Below are 16,920 nucleotides of genomic sequence, written 5' to 3' on the forward strand. Positions count from 1 at the left end.
TGGATAGAATCTGATGTAAATTTTTGCTATCTACTGAAGATAGCTCCCGTAATTTGTTTATAGTTCCTAAAAATGAAAAGACTACAATCTCATCAGAACAATTCACAATTTGATCAGAGTAAGTTGTAATTGAGTTTTAATATAAAGAGCAACAAATAATTGTTGTTGCACAATATAAAAACGATTGAAAGAAAAGCAAGCAATCATTCTGATTACAGTCAATGCTAAGCTATAAGTAAGCTAAAATGGCATCTGCAGATGTCTACGGCCATACCACGTTGAATACACCGGTTCTCGTCCGATCACCGAAGTTAAGCAACGTCGGGCCCGGTTAGTACTTGGATGGGAGACCGCTTAGGAATACCGGGTGCTGTAGACTTTTGCATTCGAATCCTTCGTTTTTATTTTTGACTCGAGTTTATGTTTGTTTCCTCTATCTCCAGTGATGTAATTTTACTATTTGCAAAGCAGCTTTCTTGAAAATAAGATTTTTTTTCTTCCTTTTGAAATTTTTTTGGATAGAATCTGATGTAAATTTTTGCTATCTACTGAAGATAGCTCCCGTAATTTGTTTATAGTTCCTAAAAATGAAAAGACTACAATCTCATCAGAACAATTCACAATTTGATCAGAGTAAGTTGTAATTGAGTTTTAATATAAAGAGCAACAAATAATTGTTGTTGCACAATATAAAAACGATTGAAAGAAAAGCAAGCAATCATTCTGATTACAGTCAATGCTAAGCTATAAGTAAGCTAAAATGGCATCTGCAGATGTCTACGGCCATACCACGTTGAATACACCGGTTCTCGTCCGATCACCGAAGTTAAGCAACGTCGGGCCCGGTTAGTACTTGGATGGGAGACCGCTTAGGAATACCGGGTGCTGTAGACTTTTGCATTCGAATCCTTCGTTTTTATTTTTGACTCGAGTTTATGTTTGTTTCCTCTATCTCCAGTGATGTAATTTTACTATTTGCAAAGCAGCTTTCTTGAAAATAAGATTTTTTTCTTCCTTTTGAAATTTTTTTTTTTTTTTTTTTTATGTAAATTTTTGCTATCTACTGAAGTTTGTTTCCGTAATTTGTTTATAGTTCCTAAAATGAAAAGACTACAATCTCATCAGAACAATTCACAATTTGATCAGAGTAAGTTGTAATTGAGTTTTAATATAAAGAGCAACAAATAATTGTTGTTGCACAATATAAAAACGATTGAAAGAAAAGCAAGCAATCATTCTGATTACAGTCAATGCTAAGCTATAAGTAAGCTAAAATGGCATCTGCAGATGTCTACGGCCATACCACGTTGAATACACCGGTTCTCGTCCGATCACCGAAGTTAAGCAACGTCGGGCCCGGTTAGTACTTGGATGGGAGACCGCTTAGGAATACCGGGTGCTGTAGACTTTTGCATTCGAATCCTTCGTTTTTATTTTTGACTCGAGTTTATGTTTGTTGAGGAAGGTGCGATGATGGCTTATAGCAGAATTAGCGCTATTATGCTAAAAATGCTATTAGCATTTAATTAGTATGCTATCTCTATGCATTATAGTGCTAATAGCAACGCTAATGAAAAATCCGTTAAAACTGCTATTACCAAACCACTTTTAGCGTTTTAGCAGTTATTAGTGCCTCATTTGCAAATATGTCAATAGCGCTAATAGCAATTAATAGCACGTCATATGCAATTGTGCTAAATCTTAAAAGTTTGTAAGTCTAGGGAAAGCGTGCTATTAGCGCTAATAGCGCTATTAGCGCTAATAGCAATTAATAGCACGTCATATGCAATTGTGCTAAATGTAAAAAGATTCTAAGTCTAGAGACAGCGTGCTATTAGCGCTAATAGCGCTATTAGCGCTAATAGCAAATAATAGCACGTCATATGCAATTGTGCTAAATCTAAAAAGATTCTAAGTCTGGAGACAGCGTGCTATTAGCGCTAATAGCGCTATTAGCGCTAATAGCAAATAATAGCACGTCAAATGTAATTGTGCTAAATCTAAAAAGATTCTAAGTCTAGGGAATGCGTGCTATTAGCGCTAATAGCGCTATTAGCGCTAATAGCAAATAATAGCACGTAATATGCAATTGTGCTAAATCTAAAAATATTCTAAGTCTAAACACAGCGTGCTATTAGCGCTAATAGCGCTATTAGCGCTAATAGCAAATAATAGCACGTCATATGCAATTGTGCTAAATCTAAAAAGATTGTGAGTCTAGAGACTGCGTGCTATTAGCGCTAATAGCGCTATTAGCGCTAATAGCAAACAATAGCACGTCATATGCAATTGTGCTAAATCTAAAAAGATTCTAAGTCTGGAGACAGCGTGCTATTAGCGCTAATAGCGCTATTAGCGCTAATAGCAATTAATAGCACGTCATATGCAATTGTGCTAAATCTAAAAATATTCTAAGTCTGGAGACAACGTGCTATTAGCGCTAAGAGCGCTATTAGCGCTAATAGCAAATAATAGCACGTCATATGTAATTGTGCTAAATCTAAAAAGATTCTAAGTCTAGAGAAAGCGTGCTATTAGCGCTAATAGCGCTATTAGCGCTAATAGCAAATAATAGCACGTCATATGCAATTGTGCTCAATCTAAAAATATTCTAAGTCTAGAGACAGCGTGCTATTAGCGCTAATAGCGCTATTAGCGCTAATAGCAAATAATAGCACGTCATATGCAATTGTGCTAAATCTAAAAAGATTGTCTAGGGAAAGCGTGCTATTAGCGCTAATAGCGCTATTAGCGCTAATAGCAATTAATAGCACGTCATATGCAATTGTGCTAAATCTAAAAAGATTCTAAGTCAGGGAAAGCGTGCTATTAGCGCTAATAGCGCTATTAGCGCTAATAGCAATTAATAGCACGTCATATGCAATTGTGCTAAATCTAAAAGATTCTAAGTCTAGGGAAAGCGTGCTATTAGCGCTAATAGCGCTATTAGCGCTAATAGCAAATAATAGCACGTCATATGCAATTGTGCTAAATCTAAAAAGATTGTCTAGGGAAAGCGTGCTATTAGCGCTAATAGCGCTATTAGCGCTAATAGCAATTAATAGCACGTCATATGCAATTGTGCTAAATCTAAAAATATTCTAAGTCTAGAGACAGCGTGCTATTAGCGCTAATAGCGCTATTAGCGCTAATAGCAAATGATAGCACGTCAAATGTAATTGTGCTAAATCTAAAAAGATTCTAAGTCTAGGGAATGCGTGCTATTAGCGCTAATAGCGCTATTAGCGCTAATAGCAATTAATAGCACGTCATATGCAATTGTGCTAAATCTAAAAATATTCTAAGTCTAAACACAGCGTGCTATTAGCGCAAATAGCGCTATTAGCGCTAATAGCAAATAATAGCACGTCATATGCAATTGTGCTAAATCTAAAAAGATTGTGAGTCTAGAGACTGCGTGCTATTAGCGCTAATAGCGCTATTAGCGCTAATAGCAAACAATAGCACGTCATATGCAATTGTGCTAAATCTAAAAAGATTCTAAGTCTGGAGACAGCGTGCTATTAGCGCTAATAGCGCTATTAGCGCTAATAGCAATTAATAGCACGTCATATGCAATTGTGCTAAATCTAAAAAATATTCTAAGTCTGGAGACAACGTGCTATTAGCGCTAATAGCGCTATTAGCGCTAATAGCAAATAATAGCACGTCATATGTAATTGTAAATCTAAAAAGATTCTAAGTCTAGGGAAAGCGTGCTATTAGCGCTAATAGCGCTATTAGCGCTAATAGCAATTAATAGCACGTCATATGCAATTGTGCTCAATCTAAAAATATTCTAAGTCTAGAGACAGCGTGCTATTAGCGCTAATAGCGCTATTAGCGCTAATAGCAAATAATAGCACGTCATATGCAATTGTGCTAAATCTAAAAAGATTGTCTAGGGAAAGCGTGCTATGCGCTATTAGCGCTAATAGCAATTAATAGCACGTCATATGCAATTGTGCTAAATCTAAAAAGATTCTAAGTCTAGGGAAAGCGTGCTATTAGCGCTAATAGCGCTATTAGCGCTAATAGCAATTAATAGCACGTCATATGCAATTGTGCTAAATCTAAAAATATTCTAAGTCTGGAGACAGCGTGCTATTAGCGCTAATAGCGCTATTAGCGCTAATAGCAAATAATAGCACGTCATATGTAATTGTGCTAAATCTAAAAAGATTCTAAGTCTAGGGAAAGCGTGCTATTAGCGCTAATAGCGCTATTAGCGCTAATAGCAAATAATAGCACGTCATATGCAATTGTGCTAAATCTAAAAAGATTGTCTAGGAAAGCGTGCTATTAGCGCTAATAGCGCTATTAGCGCTAATAGCAATTAATAGCACGTCATATGCAATTGTGCTAAATCTAAAAATATTCTAAGTCTAGAGACAGCGTGCTATTAGCGCTAATAGCGCTATTAGCGCTAATAGCAAATAATAGCACGTCATATGCAATTGTGCTAAATCTAAAAAGATTGTAAGTCTAGGGAAAGCGTGCTATTAGCGCTAATAGCGCTATTAGCGCTAATAGCAAATAATAGCACGTCAAATGCAATTGTGCTAAAGCTAAAAAGATCATAAGTCTAGGGAAAGCGTGCTATTAGTGGTCAGTGGTCACACTAGCTTTCTTGCCCTGCGGGGCCCTTTAATATTGGAACTCACTTGGAGTGTTTAGTTGTCGTATGGGAGTCACCGGCCTCGGGCCTGCCGGCTCTGCGGCCTTGATGTTTGTTGTTGATGGTGGGGACAGCGGTCACACTAGCTTTGTTGTCCTGTGGGGCCCTTTTCGACGCGCTTCCGACTTGGAGCGGTTTAGTTGTAGTAGGCGAGTCACCGGCCTCGGGCCTGCCGGCCCTGCGGCCTTGATGTTTGTTGCTGATGGCGGGGACAGCGGTCATACTAAGTTTCTTGCCCTGCGGGGCCCTTTTATATTTGAAGTCACTTGGAGTGTTTAGTTGCGTTATCACTCTCCAGCCTCGGCCCTGCCGGACCTGCGGCCTTAATATTTTTGTTGATGGTGGGGTCAGCGGTCACACTAGCTTTCTTGCCCTGCGGGGCCCTTTTATATTGGAACTCACTTGGAGTGTTTAGTTGTCGTATGGGAGTCACCGGCCTCGGGCCTGCCGGCTCTGCGGCCTTGATATTTGTTGTTGATGGTGGGGACAGCGGTCACACTAGCTTTGTTGCCCTGCGGGGCCCTTTTTATATTGGAACTCACTTGGAGTGTTTAGTTGTCGTATGGGAGTCACCGGCCTCGGGCCTGCCGGCCCTGCGGCCTTGATGTTTGTTGCTGATGGCGGGGACAGCGGTCATACTAAGTACCGGCCTGCGGGGCCCTTTAGTTGTCGTATGCGAGTCGCCGGCCATGCGGCCTTGATGTTTGTTGCTGATGGTGGGGACAGTGGTCATACTAAGTTTCTTGCCCTGCGGGCCCTATTATATTTTAACTCACTTGGAGTGTTTAGTTGTCGTATGGAGTCTCCGGCCTCGGCCCTGCCGGACCTGCGGCCTTAATATTTTTGTGGATGGTGGGGACAGCGGTCACATTGATTTTTTGCCCTGCGGGGCCCTTTTATATTGGAACTCACTTGGAGTGTTTAGTTGTCGTATGGAGTCACCGGCCTCAGGCCTGCCGGCCCTGCGGCCTTGATGTTTTTTGTTGATGTTGGGGACAGCGGTCACACTAAATTTCTTGCCCGGCGGGGCCCTTTTATGTTGGAACTCACTTGGAGTGTTTAGTTGTCGTATGGAAGTCTCCGGCCTCGGGCCTGCCGGACCTGCGGCCTTAATATTTTTGTTGATGGTGGGGTCAGCGGTCACACTAGCTTTCTTGCCCTGCGGGGCCCTTTTTATATTGGAACTCACTTGGAGTGTTTAGTTGTCGTATGGGAGTCACCGGCCTCGGGCCTGCCGGCTCTACGGCCTTGATATTTGTTGTTGATGGTGGGGACAGCGGTCACACTAGCTTTGTTGCCCTGCGGGGCCCTTTTTATATTGGAACTCACTTGGAGTGTTTAGTTGTCGTATGGAGTTACCGGCCTCAGGCCTGCCGGCCCTGCGGCCTTGATGTTTGTTGCTGATGGCAGGGACAGCGGTCATACTAAGTTTCCTGCCCTGCGGGGCCCTTTTATTTTTGAAGTCACTTGGAGTATTTAGTTGTCGTATGGGAGTCACCGGCATCGGGCCTGCCGGCCCTGCGGCCTTGATGTTTGTTGCTGATGGCGGGGACAGCGGTCATACTAAGTTTTTTGCCCTGTGGGGCCCTTTTTATATTGGAACTCACTTGGAGTGTTTAGTTGTCGTATGAGAGTCTCCGGCCGCGGGCCTGCCGGCCCTGCGGCCTTGATGTTTTTTGCTGATGGTTTGGACAGCGGTCACACTAGCTTTGTTGCCCTGCGGGGCCCTTTTTATATTGGAACTCACTTGGAGTGTTTAGTTGTCGTATGGGAGTCACCGGCCTCGGGCCTGCCGGCTCTGCGGCCTTGATGTTTGTTGCTGATGGTGGGGACAGCGGTCATACTGAGTTTCTTGGCCTGCGGGGCCCTTTTATATTTGAACTCACTTGGAGTGTTTAGTTGTCGTATGGGAGTCTCCGGCCTCGGGCCTGCCGGCCCTGCGGCCTTGATGTTTTTTGTTGATGTTGGGGACAGCGGTAACACTAAATTTCTTGCCCTGCGGGGCCCTTTTATTTTGGAACTCACTTGGAGTGTTTAGTTGTCGTATGGGAGTCTCGGCCTCGGGCCTGCCGGCCCTGTGGCTCTAATATTATTGTTGATGGTGGGGACAGCGGTCACACTAGCTTTCTTGCCCTGCGGGGCCCTTTTATATTGGAACTAATTTGGAGTGTTTAGTTGTCGTATGGGAGTCACCGGAATCGGGCCTGCCGGCCATGCGGCCTTGATGTTTGTTGCTGATGGTGGGGACAGCGGTCACACTAAGTTTCTTGCCCTGCAGGCCCTTTTATATTTGAATTCACTTGGAGTGTTTAGTTGTCGTATGGGAGTCTCCGGCCTCTGGCCTGCCGGCCCTTCGGCCTTGATGTTTTTTATTGATGGTGGGGACAGAGGACTCATTAGCTTTCTTGCCCTGCGGGGCCCTTTAATATTGGAACTCACTTGGAGTGTTTAGTTGTCGTATGGGAGTCACCGGCCTCGGGCCTGCCGGCTGTGCGGCCTTGATGTTTGTTGTTGATGGTGGGGACAGCGGTCACACTAGCTTTGTTGCCCTGCGGGGCCCTTTTATATTGGAACTCACTTGGAGTGTTTAGTTGTCGTATGGGAGTCACCGGCCTCGGGCCTGCCGGCTCTGCGGCCTAGATATTTGTTGTTGATGGTGGGGACAGCGGTCACACTAGCTTTGTTGCCCTGCGGGGCCCTTTTATATTGGAACTCACTTGGAGTGTTTAGTTGTCGTATGGGAGTCACCGGCCTCGGGCCTGCCGGCCCTGCGGCCTTGATGTTTGTTGCTGATGGCGGGGACAGCGGTCATACTAAGTTTCCTGCCCTGCGGGGCCCTTTAGTTGTCGTATGCGAGTCGCCGGCCATGCGGCCTTGATGTTTGTTGCTGATGGTGGGGACAGTGGTCATACTAAGTTTCTTGCCCTGCGGGGCCTTATTATATTTTAACTCACTTGGAGTGTTTAGTTGTCGTATGGGAGTCTCCGGCCTCGGCCCTGCCGGACCTGCGGCCTTAATATTTTTGTGGATGGTGGGGACAGCGGTCACACTAGCTTTCTTGCCCTGCGGGGCACTTTTATATTGGAACTCACTTGGAGTGTTTAGTTGTCGTATGGGAGTCTCCGGCCTCGGGCCTGCCGGCCCTGCGGCCTTGATGTTTTTTGTTGATGTTGGGGACAGCGGTAACACTAAATTTCTTGATTTGCGGGGCCCTTTTATATTGGAACTCACTTGGAGTGTTTAGTTGTCGTATGGAAGTCTCCGGCCTCGGGCCTGCCGGACCTGCGGCCTTAATATTTTTGTTGATGGTGGGGTCAGCGGTCACACTAGCTTTCTTGCCCTGCGGGGCCCTTTTATATTGGAACTCACTTGGAGTGTTTAGTTGTCGTATGGGAGTCACCGGCCTCGGGCCTGCCGGCTCTACGGCCTTGATATTTGTTGTTGATGGTGGGGACAGCGGTCACACTAGCTTTGTTGCCCTGCGGGGCCCTTTTATATTGGAACTCACTTGGAGTGTTTAGTTGTCAGCAGGACAGCAGTCACACTAAGTTTCTTGCCCTGTGGGGCCTATTTATATTGGAACTCACTTGGAGTGTTGGAGTTGTCGTATGGGAGTCTGCGGCCTCGGGCCTGCTGGCCCTGCGGCCTTGGTGTTTTTTGTTGATGGTGGGGACAGTGGTCACACTAGCTTTGTTTCCCTGCGGGGCCCTTTTATATTGGAACTCACTTAGAGTGTTTAGTTGTCGTATGGGAGTCTCCGGCCTCTGGCCTGCCGGCCCTGCGGCCTTGCAAACGATACACTAATGAGCGCTAATATCGCTATTAGCACACACTACGCTAATAGAGATAATAGCGTCTACCATTTGCAGAAAGTGAACAATTTGGCACATAATACAATGAGTTGTAAAATGGTTATTAGCATACCTGTCTCTATTAGCTCTAATAGCGCTAATAGCATGCCTTACGCTATTAGCGCTAATAGCACATCTCACACTAATGAGTGCTATTAGCGCTAGCACCTACCATCCGTAGAAAATAGTCAATTTTAAAATGTGCAAACGATACACTAATGAGCGCTAATATCGCTATTAGCACACACTACGCTATTAGCGCTAATAGCGCTAGTAGCACACCTTACGCTATTAGCGGTAATAGCGCACCTCGCGCTAATGAGTGCTATTAGCGCTAATAGCGTCTACCATTCGAAGAAAATGAACAATTTGGCACATAATACAATGAGTCATAATATCGTTATTAGCATATCTGTCGGTATTAGCGCTAATAGCGCTAATAGCATGCCTTACGCTATTAGCGCTAATGGCGCATCTCATGCTAATGAGTGCTATTAGCGCTATTAGCGCTAATAGCGCCTAATAGCACCTACCATCCGTAGAAAATATAATATCGTTATTAGCATACCTGTCGGTATTAGCGCTAATAACGCTAATAGCACGCCTTAGGCTATTAGCGCTAATAGCACATCTCACGCTAATGAGTGCTATTAGCGCTATTAGCGCTAATAGCGCTAATAGCACCTACCATCCGTAGAAAATGGTCAATTTTAAAATTTGCAAACGATACACTAATGAGCGCTAATATCGTTATTAGCACACACTACGCTATTAGCACTAATAGCGCTAGTAGCACACCTTACGTTATTAGCGCTAATAGCGCACCTCGCGCTAATGAGTGCTATTAGTGCTATTAGCGCTAATAGCGTCTACCATTCGCAGAAAATAAACAATTTGGCACATAATACAATGAGTTATAATATCGTTATTAGCATATATGTTGGTATTAGCGCTAATAGCGCTAATAGCATGCCTTACGCTATTAGCGCTAATAGCGCATCTCATGTTAATGAGTGCTATTAGCGCTAATAGCGCCAATAGCACCTACCATCCGTAGAAAATATAATATCGTTATTAGCATACCTGTCGCTATTAGCGCTAATAGCGCTAATACCATGCCTTACGCTATTAGCGCTAATAGCGCATCTGATGCTAATGAGTGCTATTAGCACTAATAGCGCTAATAACACGCATTACGCTATTAGCGCTAATAGCGCATCTCATGCTAATGAGTGCTATTAGCACTATTAGTGCTAATAGCGTAGTAGCAAACCTTACGCTATTGAGAGCATTTTTAGAACTTTTGCAAGTGACATGCTAATGAGTGCTAATAGCGTTAGTGATGAAAATAGCACGACTCACGCTAATAGCGCTAATAGCACGCATTACGCTAATGGCCGCTATTAACGATATTAGCGCTAATATCACTTACCTTGCCGAGAACAGTTTTAGCACTTTTGGTAATAGCGCGCAATTGGTTCACCACAATTAGCACGAAATAGCAGAGGTTTGCTATTATCACGCTAACGGCGATATTAGCGCTATTAACGTGGAAATAACAGAAAATTGCAAATACCGCGCAATTTGCAATTTTGATAGTGAGCAGCGCTAACGCGCTAAATAACCATCATCGCACCTTTATCGTAATTTTACTATTTGCAAAGCAGCTTTCTTGAAAATAAGATTTTTTTTCTTCCTTTTGAAATTTTTTTGGATAGAATCTGATGTAAATTTTTGCTATCTACTGAAGATAGCTCCCGTAATTTGTTATAGTTCCTAAAATGAAAAGACTACAATCTCATCAGAACAATTCACAATTTGATCAGAGTAAGTTGTAATTGAGTTTTAATATAAAGAGCAACAAATAATTGTTGTTGCACAATATAAAAACGATTGAAAGAAAAGCAAGCAATCATTCTGATTACAGTCAATGCTAAGCTATAAGTAAGCTAAAATGGCATCTGCAGATGTCTACGGCCATACCACGTTGAATACACCGGTTCTCGTCCGATCACCGAAGTTAAGCAACGTCGGGCCCGGTTAGTACTTGGATGGGAGACCGCTTAGGAATACCGGGTGCTGTAGACTTTTGCATTCGAATCCTTCGTTTTTATTTTTGACTCGAGTTTATGTTTGTTTCCTCTATCTCCAGTGATGTAATTTTACTATTTGCAAAGCAGCTTTCTTGAAAATAAGATTTTTTTTCTTCCTTTTGAAATTTTTTTGGATAGAATCTGATGTAAATTTTTGCTATCTACTGAAGATAGCTCCCGTAATTTGTTTATAGTTCCTAAAAATGAAAAGACTACAATCTCATCAGAACAATTCACAATTTGATCAGAGTAAGTTGTAATTGAGTTTTAATATAAAGAGCAACAAATAATTGTTGTTGCACAATATAAAAACGATTGAAAGAAAAGCAAGCAATCATTCTGATTACAGTCAATGCTAAGCTATAAGTAAGCTAAAATGGCATCTGCAGATGTCTACGGCCATACCACGTTGAATACACCGGTTCTCGTCCGATCACCGAAGTTAAGCAACGTCGGGCCCGGTTAGTACTTGGATGGGAGACCGCTTAGGAATACCGGGTGCTGTAGACTTTTGCATTCGAATCCTTCGTTTTTATTTTTGACTCGAGTTTATGTTTGTTTCCTCTATCTCCAGTGATGTAATTTTACTATTTGCAAAGCAGCTTTCTTGAAAATAAGATTTTTTTCTTCCTTTTGAAATTTTTTTGGATAGAATCTGATGTAAATTTTTGCTATCTACTGAAGATAGCTCCGTAATTTGTTATAGTTCCTAAAATGAAAAGACTACAATCTCATCAGAACAATTCACAATTTGATCAGAGTAAGTTGTAATTGAGTTTTAATATAAAGAGCAACAAATAATTGTTGTTGCACAATATAAAAACGATTGAAAGAAAAGCAAGCAATCATTCTGATTACAGTCAATGCTAAGCTATAAGTAAGCTAAAATGGCATCTGCAGATGTCTACGGCCATACCACGTTGAATACACCGGTTCTCGTCCGATCACCGAAGTTAAGCAACGTCGGGCCCGGTTAGTACTTGGATGGGAGACCGCTTAGGAATACCGGGTGCTGTAGACTTTGCATTCGAATCCTTCGTTTTTATTTTTGACTCGAGTTTATGTTTGTTTCCTCTATCTCCAGTGATGTAATTTTACTATTTGCAAAGCAGCTTTCTTGAAAATAAGATTTTTTTTCTTCCTTTTGAAATTTTTTTGGGATAGAATCTGATGTAAATTTTTGCTATCTACTGAAGATAGCTCCCGTAATTTGTTTATAGTTCCTAAAATGAAAAGACTACAATCTCATCAGAACAATTCACAATTTGATCAGAGTAAGTTGTAATTGAGTTTTAATATAAAGAGCAACAAATAATTGTTGTTGCACAATATAAAAACGATTGAAAGAAAAGCAAGCAATCATTCTGATTACAGTCAATGCTAAGCTATAAGTAAGCTAAAATGGCATCTGCAGATGTCTACGGCCATACCACGTTGAATACACCGGTTCTCGTCCGATCACCGAAGTTAAGCAACGTCGGGCCCGGTTAGTACTTGGATGGGAGACCGCTTAGGAATACCGGGTGCTGTAGACTTTTGCATTCGAATCCTTCGTTTTTATTTTGACTCGAGTTTATGTTTGTTTCCTCTATCTCCAGTGATGTAATTTTACTATTTGCAAAGCAGCTTTCTTGAAAATAAGATTTTTTTTCTTCCTTTTGAAATTTTTTTTGGATAGAATCTGATGTAATTTTTTGCTATCTACTGAAGATAGCTCCCGTAATTTGTTATAGTTCCTAAAATGAAAAGACTACAATCTCATCAGAACAATTCACAATTTGATCAGAGTAAGTTGTAATTGAGTTTTAATATAAAGAGCAACAAATAATTGTTGTTGCACAATATAAAAACGATTGAAAGAAAAGCAAGCAATCATTCTGATTACAGTCAATGCTAAGCTATAAGTAAGCTAAAATGGCATCTGCAGATGTCTACGGCCATACCACGTTGAATACACCGGTTCTCGTCCGATCACCGAAGTTAAGCAACGTCGGGCCCGGTTAGTACTTGGATGGGAGACCGCTTAGGAATACCGGGTGCTGTAGACTGTTGCATTCGAATCCTTCGTTTTTATTTTTGACTCGAGTTTATGTTTGTTTCCTCTATCTCCAGTGATGTAATTTTACTATTTGCAAAGCAGCTTTCTTGAAAATAAGATTTTTTTTCTTCCTTTTGAAATTTTTTTTGGATAGAATCTGATGTAAATTTTTGCTATCTACTGAAGATAGCTCCCGTAATTTGTTATAGTTCCTAAAAATGAAAAGACTACAATCTCATCAGAACAATTCACAATTTGATCAGAGTAAGTTGTAATTGAGTTTTAATATAAAGAGCAACAAATAATTGTTGTTGCACAATATAAAAACGATTGAAAGAAAAGCAAGCAATCATTCTGATTACAGTCAATGCTAAGCTATAAGTAAGCTAAAATGGCATCTGCAGATGTCTACGGCCATACCACGTTGAATACACCGGTTCTCGTCCGATCACCGAAGTTAAGCAACGTCGGGCCCGGTTAGTACTTGGATGGGAGACCGCTTAGGAATACCGGGTGCTGTAGACTTTTGCATTCGAATCCTTCGTTTTTATTTTTGACTCGAGTTTATGTTTGTTTCCTCTATCTCCAGTGATGTAATTTTACTATTTGCAAAGCAGCTTTCTTGAAAATAAGATTTTTTTTCTTCCTTTTGAAATTTTTTTTGGATAGAATCTGATGTAAATTTTGCTATTTACTGCAGATAGCTCCCGTAATTTGTTTATAGTTCCTAAAAATGAAAAGACTACAATCTCATCAGAACAATTCACAATTTGATCAGAGTAAGTTGTAATTGAGTTTTAATATAAAGAGCAACAAATAATTGTTGTTGCACAATATAAAAAACGATTGAAAGAAAAGCAAGCAATCATTCTGATTACAGTCAATGCTAAGCTATAAGTAAGCTAAAATGGCATCTGCAGATGTCTACGGCCATACCACGTTGAATACACCGGTTCTCGTCCGATCACCGAAGTTAAGCAACGTCGGGCCCGGTTAGTACTTGGATGGGAGACCGCTTAGGAATACCGGGTGCTGTAGACTTTTGCATTCGAATCCTTCGTTTTTATTTTTGACTCGAGTTTATGTTTGTTTCCTCTATCTCCAGTGATGTAATTTTACTATTTGCAAAGCAGCTTTCTTGAAAATAAGATTTTTTTCTTCCTTTTGAAATTTTTTTGGATAGAATCTGATGTAAATTTTTGCTATCTACTGAAGATAGCTCCGTAATTTGTTATAGTTCCTAAAATGAAAAGACTACAATCTCATCAGAACAATTCACAATTTGATCAGAGTAAGTTGTAATTGAGTTTTAATATAAAGAGCAACAAATAATTGTTGTTGCACAATATAAAAACGATTGAAAGAAAAGCAAGCAATCATTCTGATTACAGTCAATGCTAAGCTATAAGTAAGCTAAAATGGCATCTGCAGATGTCTACGGCCATACCACGTTGAATACACCGGTTCTCGTCCGATCACCGAAGTTAAGCAACGTCGGGCCCGGTTAGTACTTGGATGGGAGACCGCTTAGGAATACCGGGTGCTGTAGACTTTTGCATTCGAATCCTTCGTTTTTATTTTTGACTCGAGTTTATGTTTGTTTCCTCTATCTCCAGTGATGTAATTTTACTATTTGCAAAGCAGCTTTCTTGAAAATAAGATTTTTTTCTTCCTTTTGAAATTTTTTTGGATAGAATCTGATGTAAATTTTTGCTATCTACTGAAGATAGCTCCCGTAATTTGTTTATAGTTCCTAAAAATGAAAAGACTACAATCTCATCAGAACAATTCACAATTTGATCAGAGTAAGTTGTAATTGAGTTTTAATATAAAGAGCAACAAATAATTGTTGTTGCACAATATAAAAACGATTGAAAGAAAAGCAAGCAATCATTCTGATTACAGTCAATGCTAAGCTATAAGTAAGCTAAAATGGCATCTGCAGATGTCTACGGCCATACCACGTTGAATACACCGGTTCTCGTCCGATCACCGAAGTTAAGCAACGTCGGGCCCGGTTAGTACTTGGATGGGAGACCGCTTAGGAATACCGGGTGCTGTAGACTTTGCATTCGAATCCTTCGTTTTTATTTTTGACTCGAGTTTATGTTTGTTTCCTCTATCTCCAGTGATGTAATTTTACTATTTGCAAAGCAGCTTTCTTGAAAATAAGATTTTTTTTCTTCCTTTTGAATTTTTTTTGGATAGAATCTGATGTAAATTTTTGCTATCTACTGAAGATAGCTCCCGTAATTTGTTTATAGTTCCTAAAAATGAAAAGACTACAATCTCATCAGAACAATTCACAATTTGATCAGAGTAAGTTGTAATTGAGTTTTAATATAAAGAGCAACAAATAATTGTTGTTGCACAATATAAAAACGATTGAAAGAAAAGCAAGCAATCATTCTGATTACAGTCAATGCTAAGCTATAAGTAAGCTAAAATGGCATCTGCAGATGTCTACGGCCATACCACGTTGAATACACCGGTTCTCGTCCGATCACCGAAGTTAAGCAACGTCGGCCCGGTTAGTACTTGGATGGGAGACCGCTTAGGAATACCGGGTGCTGTAGACTTTTGCATTCGAATCCTTCGTTTTTATTTTTGACTCGAGTTTATGTTTGTTTCCTCTATCTCCAGTGATGTAATTTTACTATTTGCAAAGCAGCTTTCTTGAAAATAAGATTTTTTTTTTCTTCCTTTTGAAATTTTTTTTGGATAGAATCTGATGTAAATTTTTGCTATCTACTGAAGATAGCTCCCGTAATTTGTTATAGTTCCTAAAATGAAAAGACTACAATCTCATCAGAACAATTCACAATTTGATCAGAGTAAGTTGTAATTGAGTTTTAATATAAAGAGCAACAAATAATTGTTGTTGCACAATATAAAAACGATTGAAAGAAAAGCAAGCAATCATTCTGATTACAGTCAATGCTAAGCTATAAGTAAGCTAAAATGGCATCTGCAGATGTCTACGGCCATACCACGTTGAATACACCGGTTCTCGTCCGATCACCGAAGTTTAGCAACGTCGGGCCCGGTTAGTACTTGGATGGGAAACTACTTAGGCATACCGGGTGCTGTAGACTTTTGCATTCGAATCCTTCGTTTTTATTTTTGACTCGAGTTTATGTTTGTTTCCTCTATCTCCAGTGATGTAATTTTACTATTTGCAAAGCAGCTTTCTTGAAAATAAGATTTTTTTTCTTCCTTTTGAAATTTTTTTTGGATAGAATCTGATGTAAATTTTTGCTATCTACTGAAGATAGCTCCCGTAATTTGTTTATAGTTCCTAAAAATGAAAAGACTACAATCTCATCAGAACAATTCACAATTTGATCAGAGTAAGTTGTAATTGAGTTTTAATATAAAGAGCAACAAATAATTGTTGTTGCACAATATAAAAACGATTGAAAGAAAAGCAAGCAATCATTCTGATTACAGTCAATGCTAAGCTATAAGTAAGCTAAAATGGCATCTGCAGATGTCTACGGCCATACCACGTTGAATACACCGGTTCTCGTCCGATCACCGAAGTTAAGCAACGTCGGGCCCGGTTAGTACTTGGATGGGAGACCGCTTAGGAATACCGGGTGCTGTAGACTTTGCATTCGAATCCTTCGTTTTTATTTTTGACTCGAGTTTATGTTTGTTTCCTCTATCTCCAGTGATGTAATTTTACTATTTGCAAAGCAGCTTTCTTGAAAATAAGATTTTTTTCTTCCTTTTGAAATTTTTTTGGATAGAATCTGATGTAAATTTTTGCTATCTACTGAAGATAGCTCCCGTAATTTGTTATAGTTCCTAAAATGAAAAGACTACAATCTCATCAGAACAATTCACAATTTGATCAGAGTAAGTTGTAATTGAGTTTTAATATAAAGAGCAACAAATAATTGTTGTTGCACAATATAAAAACGATTGAAAGAAAAGCAAGCAATCATTCTGATTACAGTCAATGCTAAGCTATAAGTAAGCTAAAATGGCATCTGCAGATGTCTACGGCCATACCACGTTGAATACACCGGTTCTCGTCCGATCACCGAAGTTAAGCAACGTCGGGCCCGGTTAGTACTTGGATGGGAGACCGCTTAGGAATACCGGGTGCTGTAGACTTTTGCATTCGAATCCTTCGTTTTTATTTTTGACTCGAGTTTATGTTTGTTTCCTCTATCTCCAGTGATGTAATTTTACTATTTGCAAAGCAGCTTTCTTGAAAATAAGATTTTTTTTCTTCCTTTTGAAATTTTTTTT

General features: G+C 40.3%; 16 non-coding genes across 16 annotated transcripts; all 16 read left to right on the top strand.

The window, feature by feature from the left end:
- The first annotated feature begins 260 nt into the window (after positions 1–260).
- On the top strand, positions 261–379 carry LOC140143242 (5S ribosomal RNA). Its single transcript, XR_011857730.1, has one exon. It is a non-coding gene; the product is annotated as a 5S ribosomal RNA (ribosomal RNA).
- Positions 380–775: 396 nt separating this feature from the next.
- LOC140143243 (5S ribosomal RNA) lies at positions 776–894 on the top strand. Its single transcript, XR_011857731.1, has one exon. It is a non-coding gene; the product is annotated as a 5S ribosomal RNA (ribosomal RNA).
- A 395-nt stretch (positions 895–1,289) lies between these two features.
- Positions 1,290–1,408, top strand: LOC140143244 (5S ribosomal RNA). Its single transcript, XR_011857732.1, has one exon. It is a non-coding gene; the product is annotated as a 5S ribosomal RNA (ribosomal RNA).
- A 9,090-nt stretch (positions 1,409–10,498) lies between these two features.
- On the top strand, positions 10,499–10,617 carry LOC140143245 (5S ribosomal RNA). Its single transcript, XR_011857733.1, has one exon. It is a non-coding gene; the product is annotated as a 5S ribosomal RNA (ribosomal RNA).
- Positions 10,618–11,013: 396 nt separating this feature from the next.
- On the top strand, positions 11,014–11,132 carry LOC140143246 (5S ribosomal RNA). Its single transcript, XR_011857734.1, has one exon. It is a non-coding gene; the product is annotated as a 5S ribosomal RNA (ribosomal RNA).
- A 392-nt stretch (positions 11,133–11,524) lies between these two features.
- Positions 11,525–11,643, top strand: LOC140143248 (5S ribosomal RNA). Its single transcript, XR_011857736.1, has one exon. It is a non-coding gene; the product is annotated as a 5S ribosomal RNA (ribosomal RNA).
- Positions 11,644–12,038: 395 nt separating this feature from the next.
- LOC140143249 (5S ribosomal RNA) lies at positions 12,039–12,157 on the top strand. The gene has a single exon (XR_011857737.1). It is a non-coding gene; the product is annotated as a 5S ribosomal RNA (ribosomal RNA).
- A 394-nt stretch (positions 12,158–12,551) lies between these two features.
- On the top strand, positions 12,552–12,670 carry LOC140143250 (5S ribosomal RNA). Its single transcript, XR_011857738.1, has one exon. It is a non-coding gene; the product is annotated as a 5S ribosomal RNA (ribosomal RNA).
- Positions 12,671–13,066: 396 nt separating this feature from the next.
- Positions 13,067–13,185, top strand: LOC140143251 (5S ribosomal RNA). Its single transcript, XR_011857739.1, has one exon. It is a non-coding gene; the product is annotated as a 5S ribosomal RNA (ribosomal RNA).
- Positions 13,186–13,582: 397 nt separating this feature from the next.
- LOC140143252 (5S ribosomal RNA) lies at positions 13,583–13,701 on the top strand. Its single transcript, XR_011857740.1, has one exon. It is a non-coding gene; the product is annotated as a 5S ribosomal RNA (ribosomal RNA).
- Positions 13,702–14,093: 392 nt separating this feature from the next.
- Positions 14,094–14,212, top strand: LOC140143129 (5S ribosomal RNA). The gene has a single exon (XR_011857626.1). It is a non-coding gene; the product is annotated as a 5S ribosomal RNA (ribosomal RNA).
- Positions 14,213–14,607: 395 nt separating this feature from the next.
- Positions 14,608–14,726, top strand: LOC140143131 (5S ribosomal RNA). Its single transcript, XR_011857627.1, has one exon. It is a non-coding gene; the product is annotated as a 5S ribosomal RNA (ribosomal RNA).
- A 395-nt stretch (positions 14,727–15,121) lies between these two features.
- Positions 15,122–15,239, top strand: LOC140143186 (5S ribosomal RNA). Its single transcript, XR_011857681.1, has one exon. It is a non-coding gene; the product is annotated as a 5S ribosomal RNA (ribosomal RNA).
- Positions 15,240–15,636: 397 nt separating this feature from the next.
- On the top strand, positions 15,637–15,755 carry LOC140143190 (5S ribosomal RNA). Its single transcript, XR_011857685.1, has one exon. It is a non-coding gene; the product is annotated as a 5S ribosomal RNA (ribosomal RNA).
- A 397-nt stretch (positions 15,756–16,152) lies between these two features.
- On the top strand, positions 16,153–16,271 carry LOC140143132 (5S ribosomal RNA). The gene has a single exon (XR_011857628.1). It is a non-coding gene; the product is annotated as a 5S ribosomal RNA (ribosomal RNA).
- Positions 16,272–16,663: 392 nt separating this feature from the next.
- LOC140143133 (5S ribosomal RNA) lies at positions 16,664–16,782 on the top strand. Its single transcript, XR_011857629.1, has one exon. It is a non-coding gene; the product is annotated as a 5S ribosomal RNA (ribosomal RNA).
- The last annotated feature ends 138 nt before the right edge of the window (positions 16,783–16,920 follow it).

This window comes from Amphiura filiformis, chromosome 20 (assembly GCF_039555335.1).
Source record: "Amphiura filiformis chromosome 20, Afil_fr2py, whole genome shotgun sequence".
Taxonomy (NCBI): domain Eukaryota; kingdom Metazoa; phylum Echinodermata; class Ophiuroidea; order Amphilepidida; family Amphiuridae; genus Amphiura; species Amphiura filiformis.